Source organism: Eurypyga helias, unplaced genomic scaffold (assembly GCF_000690775.1).
Source record: "Eurypyga helias isolate BGI_N326 unplaced genomic scaffold, ASM69077v1 scaffold3610, whole genome shotgun sequence".
Classification (NCBI taxonomy): Eukaryota; Metazoa; Chordata; class Aves; order Eurypygiformes; family Eurypygidae; genus Eurypyga; species Eurypyga helias.
Window position 1 is genome coordinate 96,236 of NW_010226086.1, and position 13,821 is coordinate 110,056.

Below are 13,821 nucleotides of genomic sequence, written 5' to 3' on the forward strand. Positions count from 1 at the left end.
TACCATTTCCTTGGTTGAAAGCAAGAGCAGGTAAGTACCTTGAAAATAGCATGCCACATATTTAAGTTCATTTGGGTGCTGTGGAACTTGTTGGGGTAGCTGATGAATACCAGACACATTCATCAGGAAGAAAGGAACAGTATCCTGAAGGTTTTGTTAAATGTGGAAATTTGACCATGACAACCTCTCTATCTGCATGTACAGAAACTGAACAGAAGAGTTTTGAGAAAATGACAGAGGCCCTGTACAGAATGGCAGCACCCCATCCAACCCCTCTTGCCCACGGCCAAGTAACCAAAGACAGGTTCTATAGATTTCTAATGACACAAAAAGGTACCGCTTGCTCATGAAACTGTTCTGCCGAGAGTTCTGTCTGGCAGCTCCTCAGGGGTGTGAACAGAGCTAGTACCGCGCACAGAATGGGCAGGGCACCTCAGCACAGCCGGAGCCAGGTGGCCCTGCAACACGCAGAATCAACCAAGATGTTGCTCAGCAGACCAACAGTCTGCTCTAGTGCCTGCAAGGGAGCCCCTTCTAACCTGGCTTCCAGTCCTCTGAGATCCTACAGCCACAGGAGCAGCAGCCTTGCACTGGACTTGCATTTTGATTTCCTGACTTCTCATCTGATCCTGAAGAACAAAGTAGTTGCTTTGTCTTAGTGATGGCCTCTTCAACATGAAAACTTAGGTACTTCTTCAGTCATTTTTAACCTCAAGCCAAACTCTTTCAATCTTCCCCCATGGATCATGTTTTGCAGACCTCTCATCATTCTAACTGTTCTCTTCTGGAATTTCTACTGTCTACTTCATTGGTAACCTTAACCTGTGATATGTCTACAATCAATATTTTTTTCTTAATTACTGATAATCCACAACATGCCAACTGTTTTTCATACAGTTGATAATTATTATTCAAATAGGATCCTAAAACCACTAGAATCTTAAAGATTTAAGTAGCAATTACATGAAATGTTCATTTCCATATTTGTTCCTGCTACAGAATACTCCAACACGGTCATTTGTGATTTTAACTCCTTTATAGCTTCCCTCGTGAGATGCTGCCCATTTTTTTAATTATATTTTAATACCTCAGAGGTTTATTTTGTCAATATAAATAAAAAAGAAAGGACTCAAGAACAAGAAAATGTTGGTCTGAATGAATATGAAAGCGTAGTGTAATAAGACTAATGTATTAGCTATTTTATTTTTGCAATGTTAAGCAAAACAGATTAAACTGGCTACAAACCCAGTTATTCTTTGCAGAGTTTCTTAAAATGTTTATTTTTCTGTAAGAAACACTTTTCGCTTTGAATTCATTGTTCCTTATACAATAAAATAAAGCTGCTATTATATGAGATTTCACAGACTTCATTCAAATGCACTCTTTTTTTGTCAGTAATAAGAAAAGGTTTTGATGACTTTGCTTATAGGAAGAGGGTCCCTAGGTAGACAGAGGAAGTTCAGACCAAAGCCAAACAAGTTGCACTTGCTCCAAAATAAATTTCCCTACCTCTTTAGAGCCAAACAGCCTACATGGCTACTGTATACAGTAGTTTCAGCATTGTTTTTCTGTACTTTTAACCCCATTTCCAAAGAAAAGAGCATCAGAAAAATTCCAAATTTGAATGAAGCCACTCTGTTGTGTGAGCTAAGGACATGAAGTCCTTGAACGGAAAGAACAGAACAACATCAAACTTTTTTCCCCTTTGAAACAACCAGTCTTCAAACGGGAGTCCATGGACGCTAAAAGATCCCTACAATTCCAATGCACTACCCTTCTTAACTGCATTTTCAAGTGAATCAAAATCTGAGCAGTAAACCCATCAAGTACCAGTCTGAATTTGCTAAAACAAAAGTATAGCAATCCTTTTCTTCAAAGCACACGTTGACATATATAAAGCCATCTTAAATTCGGTAAAAGTTGGAGGAAAAAAAACTCAGAAGGGCAATACTGAACTCAGCTTTCCAGGTCACAACAGTGCTCTCCAATTTACGGCTCTTCACCCTTCCATCCATACACTCCCACCCAGTGGCAATCTTTACTCACCCACCTCCAGAAGTATTACTTCAATAAACATCACTTTTTGAATGAATCATTGAGATCAAAATGGAAAAGAGACTTTGGGGTCTTTATTCTCTCTCTTCCTTTCAACAAAACAATAAGGATTCACCATTCACAACAACAGACCAAACCTTTTATTAAAGACAATTTTCAACTCTCTACATAAGTTTCTATGTTCATGCATTATAAGTGACTGGAGGAAATATTTCTGTGCAGACATAGTAAATTGATCACACACACAACAAAGCTTTCCAAGTCCATATATGAAGAGTGCAGTTTAAACTGCTAACGATACTCAGGATTACACCACCATTTTCTATCCAAAGATTTCAGAGCACAATTCCAAAGGAACTAAACATCAGTTTCTTTATCACAGAAAGGAAGACAAGGACTAATCACGGACATAAAATGTACTTAATTCTCAAACTAATACTACTTCAATGACTTCCAAACAGAAAAAAAAATTATTGCAACCTTATATTTCTTGGTCTTCCAACAACTGATAATGATATACCTAGAACCAATTGCAATATTTTCTTGATATAACTGTCATGTAAACATGTCTAAGCAACTTTTTAAATAGACTTTAAAGAATACTTCACGTAAGCAAGAAAGGAACAATTCCCACTGAAGCCCTTCAGTTCTGAGAAACAGCAATCAGTAAAGTTGCACAGTTGTAATTAAATACAGACAGAAATAATCCTTACTGCAACAATCAGACAGCTGATGTTTCCACAATGGTTCTAAATACTAAACTTGAGGAAAAAACTAACTTCATTCAAGATACTAATGAACATAGATAGGTCAGAAAAAAAAAAAGTCTACAGTATTTCATTCCTCCATAAATAAATTTGGGCTTTTTTCTTTAAGGAAATCTTCCATTTTTTCCCCACTTAAATACTCTGTTGATACTTCCTCTTTAGGTACCACATGAGTGTAAGTAATGCAACAGACTCACAAAACTCGAATTATTATTATGTGTAACAAAAAATCTCAATAATTACTCTAAAATACCAAAAAATTTAAAACTTCAAGTCTTGATATTGGTCAGATTTTAAGAAATGTAAAGTTTCTTTAGCTTTATGACAAACCTTTTTTAAATAGCACAAGTATAATGTTTTTTTTTTTACATAGCAAAAGTGCTTCTCTGTTTGGGAAATGTAACTTTTTATAAAGATCTTAATGAATTTGAGAGGAGGATTTTTTCTAAGAAAATTCAGCTTTCTGTACTACAGAAAAATATAATGTTTCTTGCTCCTGAATATCAGATTTGAATATTTCAAAGAAAAAGGGACAAAATGATTGTACTGCTAAACTGAACTGAAAAAGGAAAGAAATAGACCGGATGCAGCTAGAAGCTAAAAAAAAAAGATCATGTTAACAGCTGACTGACTGCTTTTTGGAAGCTATCACTATCTAAAGTCCTTTTAAGCACAAAATATTCCAGCAACAACTGTCATCTTATTACTGAGAGACATCTAGGAAAACTGCAATCCTGAACATCTCATGACTTGTTTGATTATCTAGTTCAGCAATTTGAAAAACCCAACCAACATTTCATTATTTCCCACTGCTTTATGTTGGTATGTTGATTAGCAAAGAAAGAGCTATAAAGTGAATTCAAACATAAATATACAATACTTCCTGTCCCAATACTAATACCCATTCATCTTAAATTATTCCCAGAGTCCCAACTGGAGGACTGAAGAGGTAACTTGCTAAGAATATGGAGATAGCACTTTAAAAAGGTATTAAATTAAAAGAACACTTTTACAAATAAAGAAGCTATCAGGACACGTTTTAAATGAACAACTGTGTTGTCCTGCTTCATCAAATAAATACAGCTAAAGAAAAAGCTTTAAAGTGAGACAGAACTGAAAGATGAGAGTTGTCTTTGGAAATCTGCTCAGAAGGGGAAGCAGCACTGCACAGTAAGATCAGGTCGTCTCAAATTCACAGCAAATAGTCTTCCCTGAAGCCTAAGTTCAAGATTTCATTCAGATGCTATAAAAAAAACATATGTGCCTAGATTTAAAACTTCCCTTAATAAATGCCCTGCCTTTTTGTTCAGAAAAGAAAACCTTACATATAAAATAGTAAAAGTTTCTCATTTGCCCATAAGTATGTTTTACTTGTAAACAATTTGCTTTGTGATGGTCATTTCTCCTGATATTCCTGTTTTTGAGCACTCATCATAAATATGAATCCAGGTCTTTGCTTTTACGTCATTACACAGAACTGAATTTCCAGACATTTTTCCAAAACCAAATGATTTCCACTCTTCCATTAACAATATAAACCCAAAGGAGAAAACTTTCTTAACCCTGCTCATCAAGTAAACAGATTTCTAACTTGACCAAAAGTTGAACCATAAATTCTTTATTTTTTATCCCACCAAACTCCACTCTCTGCATAACTAAGATTTTACAGAAATGCCAATTAAACATTAATTAAATAGACAAAAACGTAGGATACATCTCATACAGCCTAACAAACCTTGACATACACTTGTGCTTTTTCACTTTCACTATTCAGGCAGAGCCTGATAAATTTAAATCATGAAGAGCTCAGTTTATTCCTGCTTAGTACAGTAAGCACCATCCTTATAGTCTCTACTCAATGCAAGTTAGTCCAAGATCCAATCCAATTCAGGTTCCCTGAGCTCCTAATCATATTGAAGAGATATGATATCTCTGTACAGCTCAGTGATACAGAATTAACCCGTTCAAAGCCCAAACTTACCACAGACCTGGACACACATGCTTTGAACTAATTTTTTATATAAATGTATATATCACATAGACATTATGCACACATATGTATATCACACAGACATACATTTATCAATTAGCACCATCTAGTGGGGTCAGTACAATTTATGTGAGAAATATGAGCTCATTTTTCAGGTTTTTCTACAATCCATGCAACATGTTATGATACAGCACAGGTAAAGTAATTAAAATTCAGGTGTACAAAAAAACCCAAAGCCCATACCCTCTCATTTTAATTCAGAACATCATGTTATTCCACTATAAATTATATTTTAAGAAAAATATTGTCATTGAAAGCTGCATGTACATATATATGAAAATCATAAGAAAAAACCCCCACCTTTTAGGCAGTTATACACATGTAAAACAACTTTTCTGTTCCCCTATCACACGCTTCAAGACAAAGCTGCCACTTTTAAAAAGAAGTTACTCTGAAGCATGCAAACGATAAAAAAACCCATCACTTTTATTTAACACCTCCCTCATCAGAGCAGAAATCTGCTGTAAAGACAATTTGCTAAAACCATACCGAAGTGCCACATACACTGGATCACAACCCAAAATGCTAATAAAATGACAGATTACATACTTGTGAAATTTTCAAATTAATCTAAAAGAAGTCTCCTACACAAAAAACAGATCCTAAGAACTAACCATACTCGTTTACACTATTTCTCAAGTATGAAATCGAGAAACTGATTTTTAGGCATTTTTACATTCAAAAACTGTAGTGGCTTAAGTCATGCAAACAAATCATGATGAAGAATTTTAGATGCAAAAGCTAACAGTAGTAGAGTCCCATACATGAACCGTATGCAAGAAAGACTCACAAACAAAAAGCAGCAGCACACAAGGGTGTGTAAATCCAACGAGCAAAATCTCTACCAGCCCCTGCCAACAGGCGAGCAAGCTAAAAAAATTGCTGTTCCCTTCTGCCTCTGCCTGCTTACAGTCTGGGTTAAAAAACAAAGCAAAACAAATCAGAAAACAATTAAAAACTAAAATTAAGTACATGCTTAGGACAAGTTGCAAGTGTGAAATGAAGCATTTGCCTAAATACTCTTTAATGAAGCCACGGTCATGAAAGCAAAGGTGATTGATAGTTAGCACAACTGTCCAAACAGATCACAACAAATCAAGTGGAACTTGGACAATAAGGGACAGAACATATGCCTGCTGAAATCCCAGACCTAAAGTTTGTATTTTCATGTTAATTTGTAAAAGTTTAAAAAATAGATAGAAAAATTACAAAGTACTTTATGGTGGTCAGTAAAGGATGATTTTCCCTTCTTCCCTACTACACATGGCACTAGGTGAAAGTAATTTTTATTTCAGTTTCTGAGAATAATGGTAGAAGCAGGTGAAAATTCAGAAAAATAGGAAAATGTGGAGAACACAGATATGGAGAAAAAATTAAGATCAAAAAAACCAGCGGCGGAAGACTTGCAGTGAGTACTTCAGAAATCACAGTAGATAAGAACAGCAGGCACTGAGGCCTGCACAGTCCAGCCAAGGTGCCAGGCTAAAATTTAAACTAAATGGAAATTCCATAAATTAGTTAATACCAAACCACAAGATTCATAGTAAGAATTTTAATTAAAAAAAAGACAGCATCTGAATTTTATTTAAAAGGATAGAGAGATGTGTTTGGAGTAAAACAACCCAAGTAAGTACAACCAGATAATTAGAAGAGTGTTAATGGATATAACAAATTTCCAACCTTCCTTGCAGAGGACAGAGAAACGCCAACACTGAAGTGGAATGTGTGTTGTAGAATAAAGAGGAGCATGAAAAATAATGTCAAAATGTTGGACAAAAATTGCAGCAATTTTGGAGAGATTTATTGCCATTTCCCTGTACCTTTTCAGACCACTGCAGTTCAGGCTGTTACACTAAATCATCCAAACATGCAAACCCATTTTACAGGAAGCTTCAAATCAAAGCAAACATATTCATTTCTTTTTATATTGGAAGGAGTAACACAAACGTATTTGTACAGGTGTACAAAATTACAGCTACACTGTAACTTTACATTTCAGAAAGCTGGTGCAAAACAGTAGAAATTGCCTAACGACAGAGGAAAGGACAGTAACCACGATAAGGGAGCTGTATTAGCATTCCTACTATCATTAAAAGAATACAGAGATACATTTAGCAATTTTATTCTTCAAGAAATAAGGATATATGAAAATACAGGCCAGTGATACAAAAGTACGAACTACTGGGGTGCCAAGATATTTCCTGACAGGAACTGCCCCCTTTTCTTCCAAGTATAATGCAACCAAAGCATTAAGCAGCATGACCTAGTCTGATTTACACTGCATTTGGATATGAAATCAGCAAAAATTCTAATAATATCAAGAAGAAATATCATTAAACAGGGATTTTTTTTTTTTTTTACCTTTTTATGCCATAGATGAATTAACATTAACAAAAACAAAAGGCAACACATTACCTTTCATATCATGTGAAAACGTCAAGTTTACACTTGACAGAACAACAAATTACAAATATTGATCATGCTTAACTCAGTTGAGCTCCCGCAGTATGACTGAAATGCACTGAAGTACTCTCTAACTGTATCCATCTTCAGAGGATCAACCTCAGCGTATGAAAGGTCACTCTTACCTACATTCTTAAAGGTTTGGAAAACCAGTGGAAAAGCTGAAATAAGTAAAAACCAGCACGATATTCCCACAGAGAAGCCATGAAAGAATGGTTATGAAAGTGTTAATAGGAATCATAAAAAAATTAATGCACCTAAAACAAAGGGAAGTAAAGGTGTCTCATAAATTCAAAATTCATTTAGCAGTAGAAAAATAAATAGAAATTAATCCAGTTCTAGTAAGTTAGAAGACCAATCTATATACTCAGAAAACAGAGACAGAGCAGAAGCAAGGCAGAAGATATGGTCAAGCCATAAGACTTATTCAGTGGTTACGTGATATGCAACAAGAGAAAAATTTTGCTTCCCCTTTGGGAGAAGACAATAATAAAACTTGGTCAGCTTATTAGTTAGAATTAGTTAGAAAGTGGATGTTTCAAGATGAAAGAGCATGGGCACACAACTACAAATATTTTGTTGCTTGGCATGTGCTATGGTATGATTTGTAGTTAGCCTTTAATGACATAGCAAGCTTCAACATGACCAGCTTAGTATTTCAGATGCCGATTACCATGATTACAATCATGGGTTACTTTTTTCCTAGAATGTTTGAAACTTGGAAATACAAAATTGCACTTTGATTTATGGTTTGATTCTGATTAAAGCTATATATGCCTGCAGTGTCATTACTGGATTATTTAATCACTAAATCTTAACAAAAACTGCTCTTTTCCATGAAACCTGATCTGTAAAGCACATTAAAATTCAAGATACTTTATGAAGATGATATCCATACTAAATGTAAAGCAGTACTGAAGCTACCCCACACATAATCACTAGCATTTATAGCTGGCACGTTTTCCTTTTCTTTTTTTAACTCTTAAATGTCAAAATAATTGAGGCAGTCATGTTTGTGACTAATGACACCACTGGCGTTTACCTTGCACAGGTTGTGATTTCTAGCAGAAGTCAACAAGTTAGAAAGAGAAAGGGAAACAATACAGATTTACTTTCCAATGGACAAAATAAGACCGTTTACCCCACACCATCCCCACCACTCAGTAAATATGTTCTTTATGAAGGGTCACACTGTACCTGAGCCACTGGGGAGAAAAGAGTCAGTGGCTCCACGGCTCGAAACCTTCTCCTCTTGCGAGCAATGACTTCATGGCAGAAGTCTATGAAACAGCATGAAAGAGAAACACAGCAGGACAGAAATCAGAGGAAAAACAACCTGAAATTGAAGGGGAGAGCACAAAGTGTCTACTTGGCATAGCATTCTGTGAAACAAATTGTTCTGAAGCAAAAATGTGTCCTTGCTGATCAGCAGATGCAGCGAGGGGCAGACTGATTCATCCAGTACAGTGAATGAAAGTAGAGATGATCAAATTAAAATAATGGAATTCAGAAGTTAAAATAGATTATTATTTTATTCCTTTGCATCAATAACATCAGTGGGTATGTGCCTGTGTGTGAGAACTCCAAGTCCAGAAACTGATGAGAGCAGGGTGTGTTTATATTTCCCTAATGAACTTAATTATGTGTGCACTTTGCTGGCAATCTTTAATCAGGAGTAGCCAGCAAGAGGGAACCTCTATCTGGAAGGACTCAAGGCCTTAACCAGCAGCTAGATAAAGGGCCCTGGGTCCAGGTACTATTCAGCTGTGCTACTGGTTGGACCTGCAAATGGGAACAGCAGCGGCCATATCCATATCTCAGTGCACCACACTGAGCTTCTGCACCGCGACAGAGGAGTCCTCACATCCTGGGGTCAGCTACACTTGGCAACTCCCATAACACCTTCAAACTCTAGCATTGCTGGAGTGTAAAAGATTAAATATCTCATCTAGTTCGCAAGTAATGAAATAGCGTAACTTTGCAAATACATGCAAACTAGGCGAGAGTAATGTTTTCTGTAGGAATTTATATGGCCGCAGTAACATGGCATACAAATATTTCATCTTTATACACTTCCTGTCTTAATTTCCCTAAGTTACAATAAATTAATCCAATCCTTAGTTAGTAGATGAGAAATAGAAGAAGCCTGCAGATGTACATGGGAGGACACACTGAGAGAAAACTGGGTCTAGTAAGAAAGACTGGGGAAGGGGAGGAAGACAGCTGCAAAATACATGACCATACACAAGCACAATCTAAATGGCCAACTGAGACACCAGTGGTTTTTGAAAACAAATCCAAGACAGCTCTAAATTTAGACAATTCAATGTTTTTAAAAATGTCGCTACAGGAACAAGAAAGATTTTTACACCACAGGTACTTTACAGAGTGGTTCATCTAGAGCAAGAAAGCATGAGACCCTTCTCTCTGTAGCACAGAAATGGACTTTATCACCATTCTGAAGATGTACATCTGTTTTTTGCTATTGCATTGAAGGCACAGTCATGTTATAGCAACTACGCATTGTAAATTACTCATCCTTCATTTCTACAGACAAGTAAGCCTTATGCTGTGCATGTTTTTAAGCCTTATTTCTTCAGCACCTTGTTGGTTACTCGGCAGTGACGGTGTACCACACGGATAGCAGCAGTATGTTAAGCGCTTGCATTAAACTGAGAGCTGCAGCGTGTAACTTATGTGTGAAGTGAACTTCCAATGACATCAGCACACCTGCAAAGCGAGCACTGGATTCTACAGATACACAGAAATGGCTATCAGAGAAACAACCTGGGGTTAAGAGAACTGCTATGCAAACAATGCTAACTGTAGGCCTAAAGGAATAGTGCACATGAAGCATACTATGCTGCTCTGTTCTTTCCATGCTTTAAAAAGAAAAAACAAAGAGTTATACTAGAGATGACAGGAAAAAAGTTTAAAAATCCAGTACTTAAGATGGCACAGAAGAAAAGTAATGGGGAACAGAAAAAGAAAAGGTAAGTAAAGACTGTGTGTTCATGCCTGTATTTCATATAAAGGAGGAAAGATAGTGAGGATATAGGTAATATTACCTATCTTACTGATCCCTACAAGTTAACTTTACAAGGACTAGCTGGAGAATGGATATGGCCAAGATTTAAAAAAAAAAAAAAAAGGGAAAGTTAACTTAAGCAGTAACAAAATCTGCTGGTAGGAAACACAGGCAGACATTTTTACTAAATCTTATTTTTAAGGTTTTTACTAAGTCTTATTGTAACACGTTTCATGCTTCAGAAAGATTTTATAACCATCACAACCCATCCTCCTTAACTCTTACAATGTTTTTGCATTTCAGAGGCTTGTTTGGGTAGTTATGACTTTGTCTTCTTAAAAGGAAAATAGTCCAAGAGAGTAACAAGAAATCCTTCTAAACACTCCCTCTCATGTTCTGCCACAGAACGTCTGGTCCAAGGGAAAAGAACACTGTAGAAAAACAGTTTAAAATTACATTATCCTTGGATGTCTTGGATTTATCAGACTACTACTACTGAGCAGTTTACGAGACCTTTAATTGGCCTAAGTATCATAGACAAAAATGTATCACTTTGGTTAAATAAATACTGTACAAGCTTCATAAGACAAGAAAAATCTGGGTATGAGCACAGATTTGGGTTCTAAAACTTCTCTTCGAGCTGCTGCACCAGTTTCGTCACCAGCCTGGTACACTGCCCCCTCGGTAACAATGAAATTACAAACTATTTGTCTTAGAAGGATTGATTTACTTCTTTTATGTCCAGTACATTTTGGCTGGATTTCTGCTACTCTTTGGAGGTTTCCCAGAAGAAACTTTAAATCAACTACCACTAATCCAAAAAAATGCCTCTGTCTGGATATTAACCTAAACCAAAGTTTTTTCACATTCCAAAGCACTGATTTATTCACAAGTTTAAAGTAATAGTCATACACCAACACTTCACACCTCTGATTTAATAAGCTTATCTGCTTTATTTTTCATTTCAAAAGTTCGTTGGTACACCATACCTGTAGAGACTTCTGATATCAACCCAATTTCTACAGCTTTTATGAGACTAAACTGCCAAGAAAGCAATTTAATTGATATTTTGGAAACTGATCTTTGAATTGTTTTATTACTGTTGTTAACAAAGTGGTCTGAAAGGAAGAGTTGATGACAAGAATTGCACTTCCTTACAAAAATCTAGATGAAAAGTTGAAAGTGTCTACCGCTAAACACATTTGCAACTCTGACGCAGATGATGCAAGATGATGGAGAGACCAAACTTCTGACCAAGAAGTTAACGCTGGATAGATATCAAGTTAAAGATGAAAAAAACCACGGAAAAGTATTACTCACAGGAGAAACCATGCAATAGACTTCGGGACAAAACGGCTCTTTATGTCCATTAGCTGTCTGTTTCCTGGTAAGGTATCTACTAGCTATAATTATAACAAATCCTTCTGGTTGAACCACCACACAGGATCCATCTTTCACCACAACTGCACTAACACATCCATTTGGTACTAACATGATGTGCATTTTCTGACAAACAAGGTTATATCATCCAAAGCTGTGCTTTGGACTTTTTCAATAAATTGGAGGCGTATTTTTTTTCACTTGATTAAAGGCACAAATAAGCACAGGTATGTATGTGTGAACACGCATCATAACTACTTCGTCTTTTAACAGGAAGCAGTAAACCAGTTACATGTTATAATACGTGGAAAGTTCAGGGGTTTAGCCATGATTTCAAACAGGAATTCATTTCTACTATGCTTATATTTGCCCAATTATTACCTGATGTACTGCATTTTTATACAACAAGAGCACAAACAAGTCAAAGGTTTCAACATACACCTAACCAGAAGACCCCTCAATCTCAACAAGAGAAGCATTCGCTCAATGCCTGGCTGCTAGCTACCTTTCTCCGAATGTTTCCATGGAAACAGTATCAGCCTGAATAAAGTAAAGATTCTGTACTATTTTCTGTAAAACTCCAATTACCTTATTTTGATTAATCTGATCACTGTTCCCATGGAAATTAAGTTTAAAGGCAGCTGACTGCCTCCAGCTAAGAGCGATCTCTACTTGCATATTTCAGTTGCTGGCTATTGAGCAAGTCTCAAAAAAAACCCATTTTGGCTTCAAAAGTAACACTTGCAATTTATGTGGCATTTCCTAAGGAATAACACCTTGCTTTACACTTTTTTTGGATGCAATAATTTTGATGGAAGCAAAACGACACATTGCTTCAGTGGTAATCACTCCAAATACAAATACAAACTATTGTCGGTCATCAAGAAGCTTTCTTAACAGAGTATCCATGTTTTCAGTAATTTTTATCCACAGGTAAGCAGAAAGCATGTGGCAAGTTTATATTTCACTATATGAATTAGACCGTTATCTACAAATATTTTGTATGAGTACTGCAATTTTAGCACTTCTCCATATATATTCTGTACACACAACTCAAGCAGGAAGCTTCAAAAATTAACTGGAGATCAAGCTTCCTCTCTAGACAATGAGAAAAAGAAAAGCCTTAAATTTTCACCATGCAGCTTTCATATTTCTTTGCAGATTCCGTATCCTAGTACTGTCCGTATATACCTTACTGCTAGATAGCTCTCTAGCATATCGTGTGTTTTCCCAAAAGGATTTGAGGCAAGACTGAACTACGCACCTCTTTCAACAAGCACATCCTTACAAAAATTAAGACACCCTAGATCTATGATGATCTGGATTTAAAGAATGGCAAATAACCACCACCTATAATCTACTACCTCAATATTAATGAATTCAACTATAGTAAATTCTTTCTCCCTTTGCCAGAAATTGTACAACTTTTCAAACCGCCACAGCAGACCACATCTGTGCACTGTTTGGACAGTCTGCATTACAAGAGCGATCGCTTTACTCTTGCGATCAGTAGGTTTTGCACGCTTTCCCTGACTACAAGATGTAAACTATAACGTAAGAGGCAACCTTGCCTGATTCTCCTCTAGAGCCTGAAGAACAATTACTTTTCATTGGCCATGAATTGATACCAGCTGCCAACCACCAGACTAACACCTACTCCTCCAGATGGCCAGGTGGTAAATGCTTACTCACACTGCCTTTTCCTTCATTTCTTTCCCATCTCCAAAGCAAACAGCACTTCAGACCTCTACATGAATTTACAGAACTGCAGCTTATTCCATATAGCGGGGAGGCACAGCTTTTTTAAAAATAAATATTGTTGAGAACACAGCAGTAAGGACTTAAGGACTTCAAGTATCAACGCAATTTTTTAGTGAATGAGTGATCAGTTTCAATAATTCCACCCGCTCTGAGGTGGTCTGTACACCTCTCCAACTCTACAATGCTTTCCCCTGAAACCACAACCCACTCACTCCATTTGATTTGAGGTTAGGTGCCACCTATGGTCTACTCACCCCCAGACCCACTTACTGGCCCACACTTTTCTAGTGCATTTTCCAGGTTTGCCGCTCTTGGGT

At 36.5% G+C, this 13,821-nt stretch overlaps 1 protein-coding gene across 1 annotated transcript in view; it reads right to left on the reverse strand.

Annotated features, from left to right (window-relative positions):
- MPP7 (membrane protein, palmitoylated 7 (MAGUK p55 subfamily member 7)) overlaps nt 1-13,821 on the reverse strand; it is a 105,328-nt gene that overhangs the window by 72,341 nt on the left and 19,166 nt on the right. The window lies entirely within an intron of this gene.